Below are 22,399 nucleotides of genomic sequence, written 5' to 3'. Positions count from 1 at the left end.
TTCCAATCTAACCTCTATATCCGATTCATTTTGCAACACATATTCCGTTATTGGACCATCGAATACTTTTCGCGGGAAATATTTTGGCCTTTTATTTGTCGTTAGAAACGAGGCAAATAACTCTCCACTATGAGATTTTTGATGCTTCGGTACGCTTACGTCAACATCCACTTCGGGGCCTATTGGATTGAAAAGATCTTGCGCCCTAAAACTTTTCAACCCGTCGCACTCACATTTTACACCGAATGTGACCAAATTTCGTGCCTGCATTTCACCAATATTTTCAGCGCATATACTAACAGCGCTGTCACTATTAAATTGGCACGGGTGCGACTTTCCAATTTCTAACGACCTAACATCCGAAACAGCTTCGCGATTGCTGTTCTTCACGTTATTTCTTTGTTTGGCCAAAGTTTTTATTTCCCGCCCTTCGTCATCATATTCTATCACGGCATATGTCGACAATGAACACGGAACACCTATTTCGGACTGAGCCAGCTCGTGACTTGCAATTGACGGGCTTTTTAACACCGCATCAATTGAAGGCAGCGATATAACCTTGTCTATCCAATGATATCCGATAATATTTAACGGGACATTACCACACGCAAAAGGAATTGAAACCCCATCAATTTCTATATATATTAATGACTCAACCTGTGACGACCCACCTATACCTTGTAAATTCATACGCAATGAACACCGCCTTCGCCAACTATAGGGATAAACCAATTTCGCCGTCGACGACATCATCAAATTTGGCACGCTTCCTGTGTCTGCTAAAAAATTTACATTAGTGTTCATATCGACTAGGTACATCAATTCACCCCCAAAAAGCTTTGCGAAATTACAATCATCAGAATCTTTAATTTCCCCGAACATACTAAATAACGGCAATGACAAATTATTTATTATTCTCGCGGTTCTATGTGGTAATAGTTCGTCTGCACACTGGTTCACAAAATGAGCCAGTGTAGCTAACCGTTTTTTGACAAATTCACCCCAGTTAACAATTCTGAATCCGACCAATGAGGAAAGGGCCGTTGGACGACATTTGGACGACAAACCACAGGATTAGCACTAGCCATTGGCGCCTCGATATTTGGCGGTTCAAAAATTGGTCTATGTTGCCAATTTAATGGATCACGTCGTTTTGGGCGCTCGTCAAAATACAATTCGCATAACCGCGCTCTCTCTTGCAAACTGGGGGACCCCTGATCAGCGAAATATTGGTTTAAATCTTGGATTGTCATTAGCTTTCTGCCCTCCGGATTTTCACCTCGGAGGAAAGATTCCCACTTAGATTTTACTTCTTCAAACAATGGGCTTGGAAGGGGTTTCGAGCGAGGGCGGACAATCCATTCACCCTCCTCATCTTTAGTAAGTACTAGTTGGTTAATCCAGAGGATTACTTTGCATAAACATTGGCTGACAGAATGCCCTATACTTTTACATAGGTAACACACCATTAACTTCTGGCCATTAGAAGGATGCGTATACAATCCAAGCTTTTCAAAGACGTTTGGGTTCTCAAGAAAATTATAAGATCTACCTTGTTCTTGAGCTATTCTTCTTGCTTCATAACTGTCCGCTGGAGTGGAGTCTCTTTTATCGCTAGGCACATCGGTCCTACCTCTCAAGGTTGGCTGATTCCGATTCAGCTGAAAACGATTCTTCTTTGCTTGTCGTTCAGGATTCCGCCGTGTGGGTTCCACCGTGTAAGCGACCCCAGCTCCTTGATACAGCGTTTGACTTCTCACGCCTTCCGAGCTCCTAGTAGGGCAGCACGGCATATCTCTCGGAGTTTGACAATTATATATCGTCACTGGCGTGGGCGTGGCTACCGGATAAGACACGGAATTCGGTGTATTAACGGCTGTCGGTATTTGCTTATGCACTGGATAAGATGCCGGAGTTGCGTACGGTTTTATCGCGGCTTGACGATCCATTTTCTCACTATTCCAAAATTCCTGCAACAATTTGGCGATTTTTTGCCATGACAAAAATTCATAGCCCTGTAGCAGGGTTCTCAGGGTGGGGGGCAATAGTGACCTCAGATTTCGAAAGAGTCTAATACCATCTGGGTCGCCCATTACTATCTGATCGAGGGGCAGGTCCATCTTTCTGAGAACTCGATGAATTTCCAATATAGGTGTCTTTGTCCAATTGAATGACTCGGCAAATTCACGAATCAACGCATCCTTATTACACGTCTCAATTGGGTTGGCCAATGACAATATTTCCAAAGCGTCTTGCCACTTTGGATTGTCAACGCTAAGTATATCTGCCAATTGCTCCGCCTCATCCGATCTCTTTGCCATGATTAATTTATGCTGTATAGCGTTGGCCAAGATTCGGTCCGCTATCGTATCACCATCGCCGTGTGGTACACATCTAAGTATATCCTCGATAAATCGCAACAGAGGCATACTTCCGGGCGATTTCATGATGGCTAAAATTTCTTGCATCGTCATGGGCTTCGTATTTGGTACATCAACATGACTCTGACCCGAATCACTACTATGGTCATCCAGGTCAATAAGATCAGACTCTGCGTCATCGTCCTCATTATCACCCTCGTCCCCCTTATCATCATCGTACCAGGTAACTCTGGTTCTTTTCCCTGGCCGGGGCACCACAATCCGCCCTTGGCGCTGTGTGTTTTGTGGGGTGAATAACGGCTTCGCAATTAAACGTGAACGTTGCGATGCTAGCAATCGTGGCACGCCTTCCGAATCCGGTGGTCCAATAATTGATCCTCTGATGACATGGTGGTCTGGAATCACATCTAATCCAGCCACTCCCACGGGAAATGATGACATTTGCATAACACTAGGATTTGTTATAGTCGGCGCTGCCCCGGGTTGCTTCAGAATTTTTTTTGGTAGCGTGGAATCACTAGAACTTGGAAGCAAAGCCTTCGTAAATACCGGAATGGTTTGAGTTGCACGATAATCCGGCGGTGGAGCGGACGGTCTTGGGTTCGCCAATGTAGGCATAGAAAGTATTTTTGACACTCCCTCCGTTTTTTCAAAATCCACCCCCGCTTGAAATTGTCTACTCAAAACCTGGTCCAGCGTTTCAGCGGATATCTTGGTGCAGGCTTTTTCGGTGGCCTTTTGTACCGCGTTCAAATCAATTTCCGCCTGTTTGACATCTTTTCTAGCCTGTTTCAAATCTTTAACAGTTTTAGGTAGCATAGATTTTACCTCCTTCAAAAGTTTTGCTTGGTCCTGAACCTCCGATACTAAATGGTCTTTTCTAGTTTGAGTCGCGAGATGTCGCTGCTGAGTGTTTTTCATCAATGCAATATTCTTTTGTAGTGCAGAAGCGTCATTTTTTTTCTTTTTCTGCCAAAAAAAACTCATAATTGCTTTAGAATCACCCCCTATTTACTGAATATTTGACACATTCGCCGTCATTATGAATTGCGCATGGTCCAATGACTTTATGACGTAGCAAGCGACCGAGAACGCTATTATACTGCAAACGCTAATAAAAATTGCGATCCGGCTGCTTGATCGTGGCCGTCCAGTAGCCTCTGAAGACGAAATCATCCAGCAAGAACAATGATTACCAGGCGCCTTGAAATACAATTCCTCAGGGTGCCTCCAAATGTTTGTAGAAATATCTTGCCTCCAATCTTGTTAGTAGGAAGATATTGTGTTTGCCTGGTTCTTTTGCTTGTAATCCAATTTTGGTGAATCACTGTTGCAGGTGGCGCAGCCTTCGAAGTGTCTTGAACTTTCAATGACCTTAGGGTCCAGTCTTAGCTAACATATTTGTACGCACTTGACCTTGGTACCTTAATACAACCAAATACTCCAATATTAGACTTTACATTCAAGTAGCAATGTTACCATAGCAACAATCATTCGTAAAATGCATCCAACTGTTACTTAGTCTTCTAAAATCATGCAATTCAACACATATGCGATCAAGACCATATTTCAATAGCATCTCCACATATCCTATAGTCTATTTCATGTATTCATAATTGACCTAGGGCCAAAGCATTCTGGTGAAGGGCTTGTTACATCTTCATTTTATCGTTTAAGGCTGATCAAGGTTTTTGTGTATTTGTATAATCTCGAGTATACTAGGGTGTTACTTATCTAATTTTATGACAGTTCTCCCCAGCAACTTGTCTTGGTTTTATCACCGTCCAGCCTCACTCAAGTGTAGGGGTTCTAGTCGCTGGGGCGTGGACTAGTTACAACGCATACTAAATAATTCACACAAAATCACACAATTTTCAATATACATTGATCCAAAAAAAAATGAAATAATTACTCCACATATCTACACAATCATGTAACCTAAATAGGGTTGGGCGTGATTTTATTCACCATTTTTTGGGGACTAGAAAGCAAAACATCTATATTTAGCATCCCGTACACTAAATATCTAAATGATTCAACCTTCTAGGGTCATTCTACCCACAATACAAAACGTTATAACCTTTTATCGTTAATTATAACCTCTGTTTCAACCTGATAAGATAAGTACATATATGAATTACGCTACCATTACGTCCTATACCATTATATATAAACAATCCGCGACTCTCATTTAAATCAATACGCAAATATATATGCATACGGAATATCTCCAAGAACATAATACAAACACATATTTCAAAAGCAATATTGAAAATTTCCGCCCATAAGCACTCTCTAACAAATTCCTTGATATACATAAAATCTAACTATACCACTCCAATAATTCAAACTTATTATCAGCACTCTCCATCGGACAATCTAATTAAATCGATTACATAAAATGTTAAAGCACGCCATATGCTCATGCGAGCACCCACTCATCAACAATATTGTCCAATCATTTCGGGTTGAGACAACGCCTGATGCCGAACATAATACAATAATTCAGTCTCTTTTTTGTCTTTCATCGAATAACCCGTAGCTCACCTGGCTGGATCATTCAGTTTACCCTTCGCAGTCTTCCATCCACCCGCAATCAACTGATTCTTTCCATCTCTAAGATAATGGTTTTCCGCATCAGCCAATGATATTCCCATACATTTTGAATGGCAAAATATGATAGCTTCTGGCAACAGTAGATCATAAATCACTTTGATTTTTAATTGTTCATCACCATGCCACAGTTGCGGGATTTCTGGGTCGATTATGCACATCCAGTCCACCACGTGCGCAAGAAATTTGCCGATTTCGTCTTTCAACCCATGGAAACAATAATATTCAGGGACGTATTTCAATGAAAAACCTTCATAATCGTCGAAATATATCTCCCATAAGTCTCCAAGGACGCACATTACTCTGGGATGGAGTTGGTTGGTAAGGACTTCGCATAAGTGTACCAGCGGTTCGGCTGATGATGTCAAAAATTCTATTTCTTTCTTGGCCTGCTCCATAAATTCTTCTTCAGTCGGAGACCAAGCCGCATGAACAGTTCGTGAAAACTCGCAATACAACGCTTTGCACATGGCGCATGCTTTAACAACATTAACTGGTAAATGTATCTTACACGTGAGCATTAAACCAATATATCATAAACTGTATCACATCATACATAACCATAAAATTTCAATTAAAACAATATTTATACATCACACATAACCACATGAGCCTATTACAAATGAGTATTTTTGACGTTCTAGGTCCAGTTCTAAACACTAATGAAGGGTCAGGGTCACAATTACATGGCTTCATATGGATCAGCCGGGCATTGTTTTGAAGGGTAATAACTCACAAAATTCCAATTTTATGACCTCATTTCGTGTAAATTACATGACATACTATCTACTGTTAGGGCCGTTCGATTATTAAGATTTTACACAGTATTTAATGAATTAGATAACTACGCCATAGGGCCATAAGTTTAAATCCCTCTATCCATCATCTAATAACTTCCTTATTCCTTCCGGTATAATCCTCATATACGACTTTAATTTCACAATATTTACAAAGCCGTCGATACGAACCATGTCATAGTCTTTCAATCATATAACCACTCCTGCCTTACGCATTAAACCATTACATAATTTCTCGTAATATTCAATTGCTTATTACTGCTCCACTATGACCTTTGGAAAAGGTAGCCTACATCTATTCTTTTTGAAATTACTCGAAACACTATTGTCAAGCCCACCATAATAATATTAAATTTAATTATACTATATCATCCATCAATAATATTAGGAAATACCCTTAACCGCGCAAGGATCGGTTAAACGCCTTTCGTAAAATTACACATCTAAAATAATATAAAGAATTACATATCTCGTAATTATGCTTAAATCACCACCCACATCTAATAAAATAAATCCGTACTTCACTTCTAATATAATAAACACCTCTAAATGAAATTTCCAATGATACAACGCCTACTCCATGTCTGTCACCAAACCATACATTTGGCTGACTGTTCTTACGGCCATTAACGTCAAAACTACTTTTCAATAAGGGTAGTATCCCATTCTCGATTTACTACTTCCCGCTTCCCCAAACTCTAATTCCGACCTGTTCTGACTGACGTCGTATCGACTGGTCCGAGCACATCGATCATGACTACGGTGTTGTCCAACATTCCGTTCATGATTCCACCAAAATCGCCTTCGACGAGATCCGCGCCTTTTCCCCCGGACTTCCTGTTGGTGAGCAAGGGACACCACGCGTGTAATTGTGATATCCATGTTGTCCTCTTCACATTCTGAGCCTCCGACCACTAACGGCGATTCCTCCCTTTTTATTGGATGAAGATAAAGTTCCCTCTCATCAGCTGTTCCTGTCGTGGTAGCTTCCATAGACTCCTCAGTTACCGACCATACATTACTTTCGTCTCCCTCAATTTCGGCCTGCGAGTTCCTACCCGCGTGATTATCATTGGCGCATAGAAGCTCGGAGGCAATTTCTAAAATGACTAGGTTCGATGTCAAATATTTATATTCCGCGCTAGCCAATGTAACACGGTCTATGACAGATATGGCCGATATAACCTTCTCTGGGACCAAAACTCCGCGAATCAATTTTGTCTTTCTTTTGGGGATCATAGCTTGATTGGTACTTCGTAAATAGGAGCTCAAAGCTACGTCCAAAACGGTATACACACGGTCCCGCTGGTCTGAATAGTGAAAATATTCTCTACGATATCGCTGTATCCACGCGTCAATATTGGGGTGACCTGGATGATTATTGAAATGCTTCATACCCAAATGCTGGTTTTGACTCAAAATGGTGGCTACCCAATCTACAGTGGTATTTCTTTCAATAAAGATTGCCACCATTTCACACTCACATATTACTGAAAACACGTTTTCTCTTCTAAAATTGGTACTGTGGACTTCATTACAATAGATTCCATTGCCGCACATCGCTGGTAAGGAAGCCTATTATTTATATCAAAATTACTTTAATATCGTCTTAACGGAAACCACAATTTATTAATATCAAGTTCTCTGTTTTGTTTGTTACACCAAGGATCAACACCATCATCTTATCATGATATCACGGTCTCAATTTCAATCATCTTACAATCCGGTAAAGCGATCACAGTAACTCCTCAGACTAAATGCCTTCTTATCACGACAAGCCAAATAATGTGTTTCCGAAATTAACATGCTTTTCTCCTCCAAAACACCCTCCTCATTACTAGACAGTCCAAATATTATCGCTTCCGGGTACAAAACCCAAATTATAAAATCTTTAATTCCCTCTTCTGGATTTGGCATGGCAGGGAAAATGCTACGCAGAAGCTCCCTAAAACATTTATGGAACATTTTCGCACATATTCCAATTATGCGTGTAATCCACAAATCATTGCCCAAATATGGAATACAATAGATCTCCTCCCACATTTCGTCCGAAAGTCCCGTATTCTTAAACGGATCTAGTTCACATCCCACGAAATGCGCCACATTATATTTCCTAGACCATCGTTCCACTCTGTAATCAGTGCCAAAAAGTGGTTTCGTGAAATCTGAATTTTTTGATATAAAATAGTGAAGATAATCTTTCATTCTCGTACTCTTATTTTTTATCTGAAGGTATGCTCGACTATTTAATATTGTTTGCCATTGACAGGTTATCTGCGCCGACGTTAATTTGGCTTCGGTACAGAAAAACTGAGGACAATATCCCAGGCAGCCACATTGCGCAAGGCAATTCCCATGTAGATTCCTATAAACATTCATCATTTCCAAATTCATTCCTTCCATCTTAAACCGATCCGCCTCGACTAAGAACTATTAATTAATTTCTCGCAATTCCTCTGCCACTACAATCAGATATAAGCATTAATAGTTATTGGTCATTTATTCTTAAATTCCCAATCACCCTAACTACGCTAACCTTCACTCGTGACCCTCACGATCTATTTGACTTAAACCATATTTCGATGTATCCTATATATCATTTTCTCTTCTAGTGGCAACCGGAAATAGGCCTCACGCCTTGCCCAAAAGAAACGAGCATCATAGGATAGTTAAGATCGGAAACTTATACGTCAGAGTGCCACCAATTCAACGTTAGACCCCAACATATGGTATCCGTAAACCCCAGCTTGCCCATATCCGTTAAAATATGATGACCCGATTCCGGTTTTTTTAAACCCTCTCCTAATCTAATAATCGAGCCCGATTCAACGATTGTCGTGATCAACTAACGTCATAAATTTTCCTGGAATATCTTATTCATGCTACCCATATCCGGTCATTTCCGTCCATCAAAACGACCATATGGTCATTGTGCAAGACAGCAACGAATTTTAAAATCAACGAACTAAATTTACAGGCTAACCCTACACAATTAAATATGACATCCAATATTCTCACATTCTGATTTCTCTAGTTACACAATATTGATTGAAATTATTTTCCTTGTTGTTGAATTTAAAACCTTACTAGTCGTACCACGGATTATCATTATCCTCTAAATCCTCATTTCTTGGCATCATAGTAATCCAATGATCTCTATTTCGTTTGGCAATTCGGTATTTTACTTGTTTTTTCACGCATCGGTAATTAATATAGCCAATAATTATTCCCGATATCACCAATAATCCTACCACTACGGCAATTATTCCAGGTTCTGTAGTGACGAGCAATGTCATAATCTTTTTAAAGGTCAATATCGGTGCATTATAACCTTTACGCGTATAATTTTGTTCATCGCGCGATAAATTCTCCAACCTCTGCTTTAATGTTATTTTGGGATCCAGGTCAGTCCGAAAGGCAACTTCGGTTTCCAGCGAGTTCTCGGGTTCTGCAGTGTCCAGAGAAATGTCCGTTGTTCTAGGGTCGTGAAGTCCAATGTCAATACTTGTAGTTATTCTGGTGGCCTCCTGAGAATTCATAGTAGGTCGAACTGTTGTTCTAGTTAGTATCATTTCACGTGATCCATTACCACCCAATTCCGGCAACTTTTCGCCAGTTCTTATAACTCGCTCTAACATTGTTGCTGGTTCAAAATCGCGAGAATAATAACCCACCGGTGTGACTATAAGGTTCGCATTGTCCCATGACGCTGCATACCACATTCCAGAAATATACCAACTTGCAAACCTCTTATCCATTTTTCCCAACAATTTTAATATCATTTTTTGTATAAAACAATCATTCAACCTCGCTATGTCTTGGGATCGCCGTTCATATTCACTTACTATTTCACTATAAGAATGTATCTGTAGATTCGAAACATTTTTTCCCCTCTGATTATCGATTAGCAATCCGGTTTTGCTGATTGGTCCAGCTAATTGATCGAGATTTTGTTGAATAGCAACAAGTAATTGATTAGTCATATTGTCCAAGTATTGTTGAAAAGTTAATCCCAAATGATCCGGTGGTAATATCAAAAAGGTATTATTCACTTCCATGGATCGTTTAACCTTGCCTTCTATAGGGCGACCTAATATTATCCCATCATTCATATCAGCGAATACCGACTTATTGTGGGCCGGATCGTATCTCACATGGTTACGCAATGCGATTTTAGCCCTCACTCCAACGAACACATTTCCACACTCAACTATCCGAGTCCTATTTCTACAGAACCCGTCCCCATGTAGCATAGACGGAAACGACGAATAGACTGGTAACTTACCAGATTGCAACCTAATGTCACCATCACGATAAACCCGCCCAGTGTGTCTCACCGTCGCTTTAATCCAGCGAATATTTTCATCAAATATCGGTCGGGTTCCTTTCAAAGGCCAATAATTCTCCGACGCGGCCCATTGGTATCGACTCTCTAAGTTATTTGTCTCAGTGGTATCACGAGATAAAAACTTATCCAAGGTATCGTCAAATTCTTGAATTAAGAAACCTCTAGGGATCGGTTCTAATATTTGCTGATAACCGGAAAAAGCACAAGATATACACACCGTTACTCGGTAACGCCTTCGTATACACTCTCTTAATATATTCATCGGGAAATCTGTGGATCCAGCCAAATCATTCTCATCAGTGTTTTCACAAGAGGCCTGAACAACCAAATGCCGCTGTAGTAACTTAATGAGCAGAAATTTATAAATTGTCATAACGCCATTATATACATTTAAATTATTATTCCGCCTTAATGAATCAGGTGTTTCCGCCCAAACTAACATATGTCTTAAATCGGATTGTGGTTTCCTATGATAGGTGACATTTTTGAATAGATTACTGTATTGCAAACTCGGCCTAACCAAAGCCAATGATCGAACACACAGACATTGTTGCTCTAACGCTACAGGATCGGTCCAGTATTTACCACGGGGTTGGAGATTTTCGCTAATTGTACGATTTTTCGATGAAATCATACCATATCGTCTTGATTCCCATTTTGTTGAATTCAAGGATCCCTCAAGCTTCGGCAATTGGAACAAATCTTGCAGAGCTATTCGTTCCGACAACCGCGTCGTAGTATTTATCCATAGGTCGTAATTCAGCCTCGTGATTGGTTGAATCTTCAAGTCAGCCAATGTCCAATTATCTTTTTCACCCCGCGCGAACAGGGCACATGTTACGAAACACATCCCGAAATTAAGACAGACACTTGGCTTCATAATGATATCCTCAATACAATATGTATAGGTTAAGTCTATTTCTAAATATTTGCAACTATAAGTAAGATCGCACAAAATTTATACATTATACTCAGATCGCCGCACTACTTTTTTAACGATATTTCGGCGTGGTACAACGGTTGTGACAAAAGTAGCCATTTCAGTATGATTATTCCTTTCAGCTATCGTAGTTTTTCGACTTTTACAACCTGGGGAGAATTTTATCAGACAATAAATTATTATTAATGCACCCAATACTATGCCAATCGGAATTAGAAATTTTCCTAATCCCCCAAAAATAGATCCTAGCCCGGTACCAATCATATCTCCAACTCCATCGACACCTGTCTTAATTAGAGTTCCCGTATCTTGCAAAATTTCACTAATCACATGGCCGGTGCCCTCAGCTACAGTTTTTATGCCATATCCTATATCTTGGAATAGTTCTTTTCCTATCGAGCCGTTCAAGGAAATGAAGGTTATGTTATCGTGGCTAAACTCGGTAGTGTTCAAAACTAAGGTGCTATTCACCCCTTGTTGGTAAACCTTAACCCTATATTCAGTCTCTGCCATGGTGTCATTCAATTTTTCACGCGCCGCCTTTAAAATTTGACCTTGATGATTAGAAAAATTCCGATAATCCAACTGATACGCGGTTATCAATTGGCCATGCTCTTTCAAATGTATTAGTCCATTTTTAATTCGCACTAAATAAGCTTTGGTTGAATCAAAAATAGCTTTTCCCGTGCTATTTTGTAACTTTGAAATAATCAAATCATTTACAGCCACTTCTGCGATCGTCATAGAGTGCACAGTTTGAATAGTAGAAAAATACAAGTCTGCTTGAGCTATTATCATATTCTTGTTTTCATGAACTTGGGCAATAATGGCCTCAAGTTGGGCGTCGCGCGTTCGCTCATGTTCTAACATTCCTATGATTACTTGATTTAGATTTTGACCCTGGGACACCGTTACCGCTGCGAGTTGGTTAACTTTGTCGGCCACTTCCTTAAGATCACTCTCTAACAATGTAAACCTAGTGTTCAACTGGTCAGTAAGATCTTTCGTCCTAGCATTAAACTCACTCTGTAATGTTGATGCGGCAGTTAATGTAAAAATTGACGAAAAAACCATTATTAATGCAAAAAACAAGAACCTTTTCTTTCGAGATTTAGTACGTTTGGAAGACTGTATGCCACGCATTTCACTCCTACCGTGACCCTTGATCATCAGCGGTGGCCCAGGAAATCTCAAAGCTCCATTTTCCGTATCGTAATGAATGTGATCAAAATGCGCTAATTTAATTTCTAATCCACCGACAGGGTCACGACAACGCTCGGCATTTGCCAGCACACGGGCTTTACATTCTTCATCAGTTCTGGTCATGGATGGAAATTCAGAATATAACGGAAGACACCCCTGTGTCCTGCGTGGAAGACCGTCTCTCAAATCTTGAACTTTATCATATGCGTAAAGGGGAAGCAACCATTTAACACGCTCTGGTAGCACTACCCACCATGCCTGATTAGTTTCTCTTGGCCATAAATTAGCAACCGGGCGACGCTCTTGACCAATATCCCACCACGATTTTCGCTTAGGTATAGTATCGCCTTCCCAATATCCGAGCCCTTTGGAGAAATCCACTTCCATAATCAATAAGTCGGGTTTTGCCGGTTCGAAAGCATATACCAATCCAACCATACTGCACAAGACACATTCATGCCCATGATTTTTTGGTTAGCAATGTGCAATTTCATTCTTAGAATGATTGAATACGTTGTATAAATCGGCTTGGGTCTTGTTGTTTTCTTCTTGCACGTGACAAGATGCACGAATACTGGCATAATTATCGAACAATCTTAATAGCACCAATTTATATTTGGTCATAGCTTCTATAAACCTATTTCCCGGATTGAACTGCCGGACATCAGAGTCCGTCATATTCCAATTCCAATGCAATCTGAGATAAGATCCTGTTTCGCGGGTGTACGTTACGGTCTTTTTCAGGGCCTGATACTGAAGACCAGGCACAATGTACCCTATTCTACGTTCACATAAGCAAGTCCGCTCAAATTCATTGCTATCCGTCCAAAAATGACCTTGCGGAAAGGCATATTGTCTGTAGCTTATCTTCTCGGCTATCACATACCCGAAAGTGGACGAATAAAACATCCCAGGATTCTCAAAACGATGCTGGTCATCTCCTGTTTCTTGCCAGACGTGACTTAAATTATACGATTCCCATCGTGTGTTCGGTAGTTTCTGCCATCCCTCGGGCATTGAGCTTGTTAATCTTCCAAATCTGGCATCTGTAATAGTTCTCGAACGGTCGCCATGAATGTGATCCCTTAAAGGTGCTCCACCGTGGCCAAGTGTGACTTCCAAGGCCAACAGCACAATACAATATGATATAGCGAAGCCCCAATTGTACATATCAATATTAAATACGTACACCACGGTCCGGAAATTGGTGGATCAGCAGACAAGATCATTCGCTTCCTTAACTGAAATCCTAAATTATCCTTTTTCTGCAAAAGACAAAATCAATATACCCGTTGATAATAGTACTTATCCAACCGGCTACCCTATTCTACTAAAAATATTTACCACTACTAATTTGATCACACCGCTTTAACCTCTTGGGCCGTTTTTTTTTTTTACACTAGCCTATAATTTGTTTTATCTTTTGTCCGGTCGTTGTAACTATCGGATGCAAGTAATTCCTACTCCCTACAGATTTGATACGTCATACTTCGGATTGGAAGCTATTGCTTGCAGGAAATCCAGGAATCTTCGTTGTCTGGGGTGCTCACGAGCCCAAACCCAGAAATCCAAATAAGAAGCCAATAAATCTCGTTGGATACCATGTCCACGTTTGATTGCCTTTTTCAAGCTGGACCACATGCTCTCGATCCCCTGGGTATGCAATGTTCGGTCTTCCGGAGATACATAGGAGTAGCTGTGATTTATCGTACGATGACGATAACCTTGCCCCAATCGCTCTAAATTTCGATAAGAGGCAAAACAGTCAGTATGGATCGTTGTCCCTGGTTTTACATGTTTCACAATTAAACTTTCAAGAACCGGAGCCGTTCGTCCTAATTCTGGGGGTATAATTTCAAGGAATACCTTCTTGGAGGATCTATCAATGCCTCCCAAAAGCCAGACTTGAGCAGAAGCAACCGAACGTCCAGAAGCATTAGTACCTCTGCGTCTCCTTGAAATCAGCGTTTCATCCACTTCCACGATTGAGTCTCCACCCAACTGACTTGTGTCCCGCATAAGTGCTTCGGAGCATATTTCTCTCAAGAAATTACACCAATCTATTACCGATCTGGCGCAAACCCCACTTTCCGACACAATTCTATGCTGTGGTGCTTCAGTCGTCCAAAAATAAGTTACGAGCAATAACTCTTTTAATCCCAGATTACTTTTTGAAAAGAAGGATCCTTTTCTTATGCTTGAAGTAGTGCGACAGGCTGCATTAATGCATCGAAATCGATAGCCGTCCTTTACCGCACCGGTGACCTCCTGTTTCATCGTAATCCCGCACAGAGAGCAATCCATTGATTTCGCCAACACTCCATGATCTCTCATAAATTGTATGCAACAGTCCAGGTTAGTAATAACGCCCGTCACTGCCAATTGCTGTATATTCATAATTTTCCTCGTTCCGCAATAACCGCTTTTCTGTCAGCTATTGATTCACGATTCGCGATCGATGATCATCTGATTATAATGACTGCGATGCCCGCCTTTTATATCGACTCATACAACTTCCTTTTATATATCGGATACGTTACAGTTCGCCTGCAAATCATATCATACATCGATATTTATAAGTATTCAAATCACTAATTCGTAACAATCTATATAAATCCACTCGTTTGATTTTATAGAATTACTATCATTCAATATTAACACCTTCATTTCCCATTCAGCTTCAAAAGCAGACAGGTTATTGTAATTTCCACCCGGTAAAAAGCAGTGTGCCCATTAATAATTTTCCGTTTATGAAACGGCGGATTTTGCCTGAGCGCCGGGACCGAAATACCGTTGACTTAGGGCAGATCGTGCACAAGCTCCCAATGTGTTACAATGATTTAATGACATTTCGCTAGTAAGATCCGCTCAGAGGCATACCAGCATCTAAGCCCGCTTTAAAGATTTCAACAATACATAAATCACTAAGGTAAGCTGATCTTACCCTGTAAAAACAAAACATTCCGAATTTCTGAACAGCCACACTAACTGCAACCTACTGCTTTCCTCTGCTCGCATCAACTACGCTTCCTCCAATATTGATTGACGTGGTCAGTCATCCAGAACTCATCTGAATATTCGTCATGTAATGTTTGGTTTGATTGAGAAATGACTTTGATGTGATAAGAAAAAACAGCACCGCAATCAAGTTTCTGCTGCTGTTCTGTCTCAGACTCCAAATTCCAGATATCATGTATCAGCTTCAAAATTGGAAGTCAGTCTCACTAGTCATTTAGTCAACTCCAAGGAGCGTCGATCGGTGCGTCAACGATGCATCATGTATGTTTAGTGCAGTTCCATCAACTGTTTCATGGCGATGCGGAACTTAATTTACTGAAACCTGTGATCGTCGATTCCAGTGGTGTTAGTGGTAGTTAGTTCGAACTGACTGGTCTTCCTTCGTCGTTTTAATATAATGGCTGAAGCACCGTCGACGTCAAGTGGGTTACCCACAAAGATGCAGAAAAAGAGTGATGTGTGGAAGGATTTCACTCTGATGCTGCATGATAATAACGACCAACTGGGTTTGCGAGATGTCAAAATTGCAATGTTCAGCTAAAGCATCACAAGTCGACAAGTGGTACGTCGCATCTTCGAAGACATAGCGAAGCGTGTAAGAAGAATTGATCGCAGTTGAAGAAAGTTCCTTTCTTTCTTCCAACAAAAAAGTAAGCGAGAAATCAAAGGAGAAGGTGATCATGGGGAACACTGATCGCCGGGTGGAGAATATACCGAAGAAGTGCCGGTTTGCCGTGGTGTTGTGCAGAAGACGTTTTGCCATCCAGATTTACAGTGAAATGTAAGTTGGATGAGGAGGCTTCATCTTTGAAGCAGAAGCTGTCAGAGGAACTAAGAGTTGCTATCAAGTCTTATGGGCTGGCTGGCATCACCACAGATATGTGGACCGATCTAAAGGGTCGCAGTTCTATTAGCTTGACTGTATATTTTGTTGGAGAGATCTTGACTCTCAGAAGTAATGTTGCGACTGTTCGGCAATTCACGGATACTAAGAAAACTGGTCTGAATATCAGACAGGCTATCGAAAACATCGATTGGGATTCTTCGACAATGGTTTTGAATAACTACCTCTACCGATATGGTTTTGGAGACTGGACAAGATTCTTCGGGTTATCTCGGAGACTGGGATTGAGATCCCCGGAGTCGGAGGGACTTTGCCTCAGAGAACAAAGTTGTCGGAGGGACTCGGAGTCTCGAAAAGCAGACTCCGCTCATCACTATCAAGCACTAGAATTTCCCGTATAAAACCAAAAAACTGATTAGGTCGAAATGATGCGCTATGGTTGAAATAAATCAAAACGAGGGAAATTGTTGTCTTTTTAGTGAGACACTCGATGGCCTAAATCAGTAGCCCACTTGCACACCTGAATAAAATATTATTAAGTGTCTTAATTTTCTTTTGGTATACCAATTTGCGGTTCATCTGTGCGGATGAAATATTACGTGCTAAAAAATCCCGGATGACGCTCAAACAGGTTGAAAAGCACTGTATTAAATCATGCTGTTGGATGTAATTACATATCAGCTTTTTCGGCAGAATTTGATTGAGTCAAGACGGAAGCCTCCGAAGATCGCGTATCTCCGTATGTCCTTGAAAGACCAACGTAACTAAATCCGTCATTTTTGGAACATATTTTGCTTTGGTTCATTGTAATGGATATCTTCAATGTATATTGGTTTTGGCGCAATGGAATAAGCCAGAAATATTAAATTAGTATGCGCTATATGTTTTGCTTTTGGTGTCTCATCATTATGGAAGTATATCGGTGGTAAGAATTATCAAACGTCATCACAGTAATTTTATTACATATCGGGTTTTTTAGCAGGTTAAACGGCTATACAAGTCGAAGTAAAAGTACTGTCACGTGACTAGCAATAAGCTAGAAGTAGAATTATAGCGATGTCCAATCCATGCATAAATTACGCGAAGTGGAAGTAAAAACGTATAGGCTACGAAGCTACAAAATAATTGAAAATTGAATAATTAGTTAGAAGTATTAGGATCCTTGCAGACTTATTCCAGTCAATCCTTGGGAAAGGCTATCAACTTTTGTTGGGCGTTTTTGTGACTGGTAATGAATAAATGATGGCGCCGTTTTTTGGTGAACTATTTTAAACTGGTACACTGTTATCGTGAGAGGTCAGTTATTTTTGAGAATTTCCCTGAAATTTGTAGCTCAATCACTCCCAAATTCTACCTTCTTCATTGGTAAAGTTGAAGAATTGACAAGTAGTTAACGTCAGCTGACCATTGATGGGAAAGTGGAATTCGTCAATAACAAAATCACTTGAGTAGGCAGTGTAATTGGTCAAACATACGTGAGCACTGAGCACTCTGATAGAGTGGAAGTAACTCGTTTCTGAGCACGAGCACCTGTCATATATGACATTGCAGCGCTTTTGTAATGTGTCCAATGGCTATATATGTATATATACTAGACGTAAGCTAGACTGTACTGTCATTTTGATATTCTCCGGAATATTAATACGGCTGATTAGGTTTACGCACTTTTCCCTGTTTGTTAATGCCTTGAGACATATGTTTGCTATGATTAGAATATCGTCAACTATATTGCTTTCTGGTTCATCGAAGACTCATACGAGTAGCATCCTCATTATTTACAAAACAATATAGTGCTTGAAACACAGTCTATGGGATTCGGTGTCAAATTGCTGTCGTCTGTACGCTTGAGGTTTGGAATTTAATTTCTCTGTATCTTCCCCCAAACAGTCTTGCACGTCCATAATTTTTCATGTGAAGTTGCTTTCTATAAAATAAAGCGATCAAGATTATGAACTGTGTGTTAAATGCTGAATCTTGATAGAGGTGGACAAATCCCGCTAAGCGTCAAGTGATGATCTCACTGGGCATACGATTTCAAGTGAGAAGTTCTGAGAGACAAAAATCACATTACATTTTCAACTTGAAACTCATATCAAACGTATCCAAGGCAGTGTTGGGATGACTCGAGTCATGACTTGACTCGAGTCAGACTCGAGTCACCTTTTTCACTTGACTTGACTCGAGTCACTTTGCTAAAATGACTTGACTTGACTTGACTCGGCGTATCAGAAATGTAGATTGACTCGTGACTCGGAGCAAAATTCACGAGTCAATTTCAAGTCATCAATTAATCGGTGTCGATAAAAATCACTGTAACCTGCATATGTTCGGAATGTTCGCGAAACAATGGTGTAACCCGTGAGAGCGAACAATCATTCAATGATCGTGCGTTTTACTGAGCCTCCATTGTTCTCTCACAAATAAATTGACCACAAACGAAATGATCGAACCTTACAGCTTATTGTTGTAGTAAACTAGCAGTAAAGTAATATAATAGAAAATTATATAGGCTACCTTAACCAAACCTCTTGTTTTATTGATTTTGAATTCGAATATATCTTATATACTCCTCAACCATTGGCGCAGGCTCGAATTGTATCATATCAATATGTAAATGAGTAAAGGGTAATGTATTGCATCTTACCAATTCGTTTCTCTATTCTCTATTTCTGTCGGTAACTATAAACTGAGACTACGTATGTGTGAGCGATACAGCGCCTTCTTGGGTGTATATTCAACTCGATATTCGTTCATCGGTTCAAAATCAATGACCACTCAATCTGTATTTCAGACAACTAGCAAAATGTAATGACGTAATCATGCCTCATACTACGAAAAGGCAACTTGACTTGAATTTTGACTTGACTCGTGACTTGACTTGACTTGACTCGACTTGACTCGAGTCACCTCCAAAAATCGAGTGACTTGACTTGACTCGAGTCACCTTCGAAAACCGATTGACTTGACTTGACTCGAGTCAAAATGTGCAATGACTCGAAATGACTCGTGACTCGAAGGTAGTGACTTGATCCCAACACTGATCCAAGGTAATACTCTATGCACGTGCTTCTTCGGTGATGATATTTTCGCCTTATTGGTATTGGAGAAGTCATCAAACATAAACCAACTGAAGTAGTCTTTCCGTCCTCTCATAACACACAATGTATGTTGCAAAGATAGACAGCTCCGGATATAGTATACGAATAAAATCCCAGCAGACATAGTTTATTGATAGTCTCGACTCAGAACACGTATGAATACTGCAAAATATACATGAGATTCCAGATATTGAACTATATTTAACCGGGCAAAATGGTCGAAGGCGGCTTGTCCGCGTTGAAATGGATGCGACCTGCGATGCGATGCTGCGCAAGTGGAATGATGCGTGTTTTATACAAAACAGTTCCAGATCCTTATGACATGCTTCCAATGAGAGAATCCCCCCTGATGGAACATGTGGAACATGTTCATTGATGATAGCACAGAATTAGTGGTGGAGACCTGGGAATATTGTAACGATGTTCACATTTTCATTGAAATATCGGCGTTTCCTGGAAATGTTCTTTTCAACTCATTACTTATCGATATCGACCACCGAATATGTGGTATAGAAGCAAACACGGAACTCGATTTAATATTTCATCATAAAAATATTTGGTTTTAAATTTTCCCGAAGCGTTACGATTGCCCCATGCCGCGGGGCAATCGTAACAGGGTCATTTATCAACAATAGCTATTCAAATGGAAGTTACAATAGAAACAACAATACTGGACAGCTGCAGCAATGTAAACTACCAATGAAGTTCGTGGAATTCTGGGACTCTGGCACATTCTTTACGGTCCAACTATTTACAAGCCAACGATTGCTGATTCTTAAATCAATAGCCACGCTTCTTTTATCTCTCCCAGCCAAGGACTCAACTTAATTCATGTCTTCACTGAGTTTATGAAGCTCCTTTCCCATTTCTGTCATTCTTCTTATTTTCAAACGATTTTCATGTTATGAAGATTTTAAAGAAAAATGTCACATCGAAATGAGACAGTAAAAGTGGGAGTCGCTTAAATTAGACAAATTGCCCAAGGCGATGATGTCAATGACCATAGGAGTCACGAAAAAGAAATTCAATTGGTAATTTACAGGGAATCTGTGATGGAGCACACCTGCACAAGTGTTGTTGTACTCTGTGATACTGATTCTCTCTAACCAAGATTATCATTAATGGAATTAGCTATTCTAAATATCGGCAAATACAAAGGGAAACGTAAACGAAGGGCATGACATGTGGATGAAGCGTTCAGATATGGATTGAATTACCGCAAAAAACATGCCGAATTTTTCGACTTTATCAGATTTTGGTTTCTTCATCACTGCACTACTTGCACCCCTTTGCTCATGGGAATCACGAGGCGAGTAGGAGCCTAGATAAACCTTCAACACTGAGATACGATTTCTGGAGTCCACCTCGGCCGAACTCGAACCCGCTACCCATTGGCGTCGCCGGTGTCGCACCTGTGGATCACACCACTACGCTATCTCGCCGCTAGATTTTGCACAGTCTGAATGATGTTATCAACCATTTAAGTTCGATGTTAGTGAGTGACGTATTTAGTTTTGCTGATACAGTGTCCATTTCAATCTTGTAAAAAAGAGATTGGACGAGCAGAGGACAATAGAGAATATAAATCCAAATGAGGACATTGAATAAAATATTTTTTCGTTTATCCTTTTCTTTGAGCATTATGCATTAGGCTACATGATATATTATTCGCGTATATATCTTCCTATACAAGTCGTATTTAATGTAAATTTTAAGTTTAAAGAATAGAGACCAAACAGTATATAATGAATGTATGAACGTAATACTTCAATAACTCGTGAAGTCAATGTGGTCGATCAAAGTTTTCAACAAGTTCTTTTAACTCTGGCTCCATGTCGGACGCAGAAAACCTTAGTAAAGACTGCACCGTATACATCACTTCGATTGGGACGCCGCTTTGTCATGTTAATGTTCATGATCGGAAATATTTGCTCGCGAATGTATGCAGACCATACAGAACAAGTAGTTTTAAGGCGATCTTTGTCAGATAGGCAAATTCGGATTCATTCAGTGACGCAAAAAATTTGTCCATTGTTCAGGTTTGAATTTCTCTTTCATGGTAAAATCTGTCGGCGGGCCGCACATAATCCCGTCACGGGCCTAAGTTGCCCGCCTCTGTTATAATCAATTGATAAAAAGTCACTTGGAATCATGTGCCAAGCCCGTGGTATCGCTTTGCTCTAGGTCTGGTTGAGTTGACTTGTGGGTGGGTAAAGTAACGCGATATGATTGTTGTCTCGTTCAAGTGCTCATGTTAAGTTTGATGCGTGCGAGCTGACCAAAACATGTACTTCACGCTGACTTCTTCCGACATACTAAACGGAAGGTATACTTAGTAATTGTCCTTTTTTCCCGTGTATCCCGTGTATAAACCTTGCATCGTATTCAAGTAATACGTATAGTCACGCGATATGTCGATGATACATCCGCTGACATGTTATCCTTTTTTCTTCCCAACATCGCATTGGGTCGTTTTATTCAAGCTATTTTTGATAACCGGACAGTTCATGTTGCATGTGAGTTGCGTGGTTAATCTACACGTGTCGGTGCCGGGATCAAGCCTCTAGCTGCTAGTCACTAGTCATATCGAGTCATTGCACATTTTGAATCGAGTCAAGTCAAGTCATTCGATTTTTTAAGGTGACTCAAGTCAAGTCAAGTCACTATATTTTTGGAGGTGGCTGAGTCAAGACAAGTCAAGTCAAATCGAGTCAAGTCACCAGTCAAGTCACAAAGTCATATCGAATTTTCGAAGTACGAGACTTGATGCAAGTCATTGCATTTTGCAAGATGATTGAAGTACATGTTGAGTCGCTAATAATTCTAAATCGAGAAATGAATATCCAACAGGTATAATTATACCTTCAACAGACTTTGTAGGACTGACGTATACGTAGAACAGCTACATTGCGTCGGTACCTGTCAGCCATAGGTGATAGGACATGGAACTTTAGAAAGTAGGAACAAATTGATACGATGCAATATCCAACACACTCACCCAAGAATCCATACGATACACTGCAACCCTGCACCAACTGTTGACGAGTCATTCAAATCTATGAACCACAGTATGTCAGTCCGATTTAAATCATATAAGAGGTTCTTTAGTGTGAGCACTGAGAACTCTTTGTACAACGAAAACACCCTGCTATAGATG

At 40.3% G+C, this 22,399-nt stretch overlaps 2 long non-coding RNA genes across 4 annotated transcripts in view; one reads left to right on the top strand and one right to left on the bottom strand.

The window, feature by feature from the left end:
- The window catches only part of LOC145445049 (uncharacterized), a 199,089-nt gene extending 195,244 nt beyond the window's left edge, over positions 1 to 3,845 (bottom strand). For 2 of the 3 annotated variants that reach the window (XR_013916870.1, XR_013916869.1), the window contains exon 1: positions 3,806 to 3,844. This is a non-coding gene — a long non-coding RNA (uncharacterized LOC145445049). Of the gene's footprint in view, positions 1 to 3,805 lie in introns of all 3 variants that reach the window. The other variant, XR_013916868.1, reaches the window with a different exon arrangement.
- Positions 1 to 18,091, top strand: part of LOC145444995 (uncharacterized) — a 38,564-nt gene extending 20,473 nt beyond the window's left edge. The window contains exon 3 of the long non-coding RNA XR_013916837.1: positions 16,838 to 18,091. This is a non-coding gene — a long non-coding RNA (uncharacterized LOC145444995). The remainder of the gene's footprint in view (positions 1 to 16,837) is intronic.
- Positions 18,092 to 22,399: the final 4,308 nt, after the last annotated feature.

The sequence above is a fragment of the Botryllus schlosseri genome, chromosome 1 (genome assembly GCF_051294905.1).
Source record: "Botryllus schlosseri isolate E-star chromosome 1, Bs_hap1, whole genome shotgun sequence".
Taxonomy (NCBI): Eukaryota; Metazoa; Chordata; class Ascidiacea; order Stolidobranchia; family Styelidae; genus Botryllus; species Botryllus schlosseri.
Note: the sequence above shows the minus strand (reverse complement) of the source record. Positions and strands in the feature narration are given on the sequence as shown.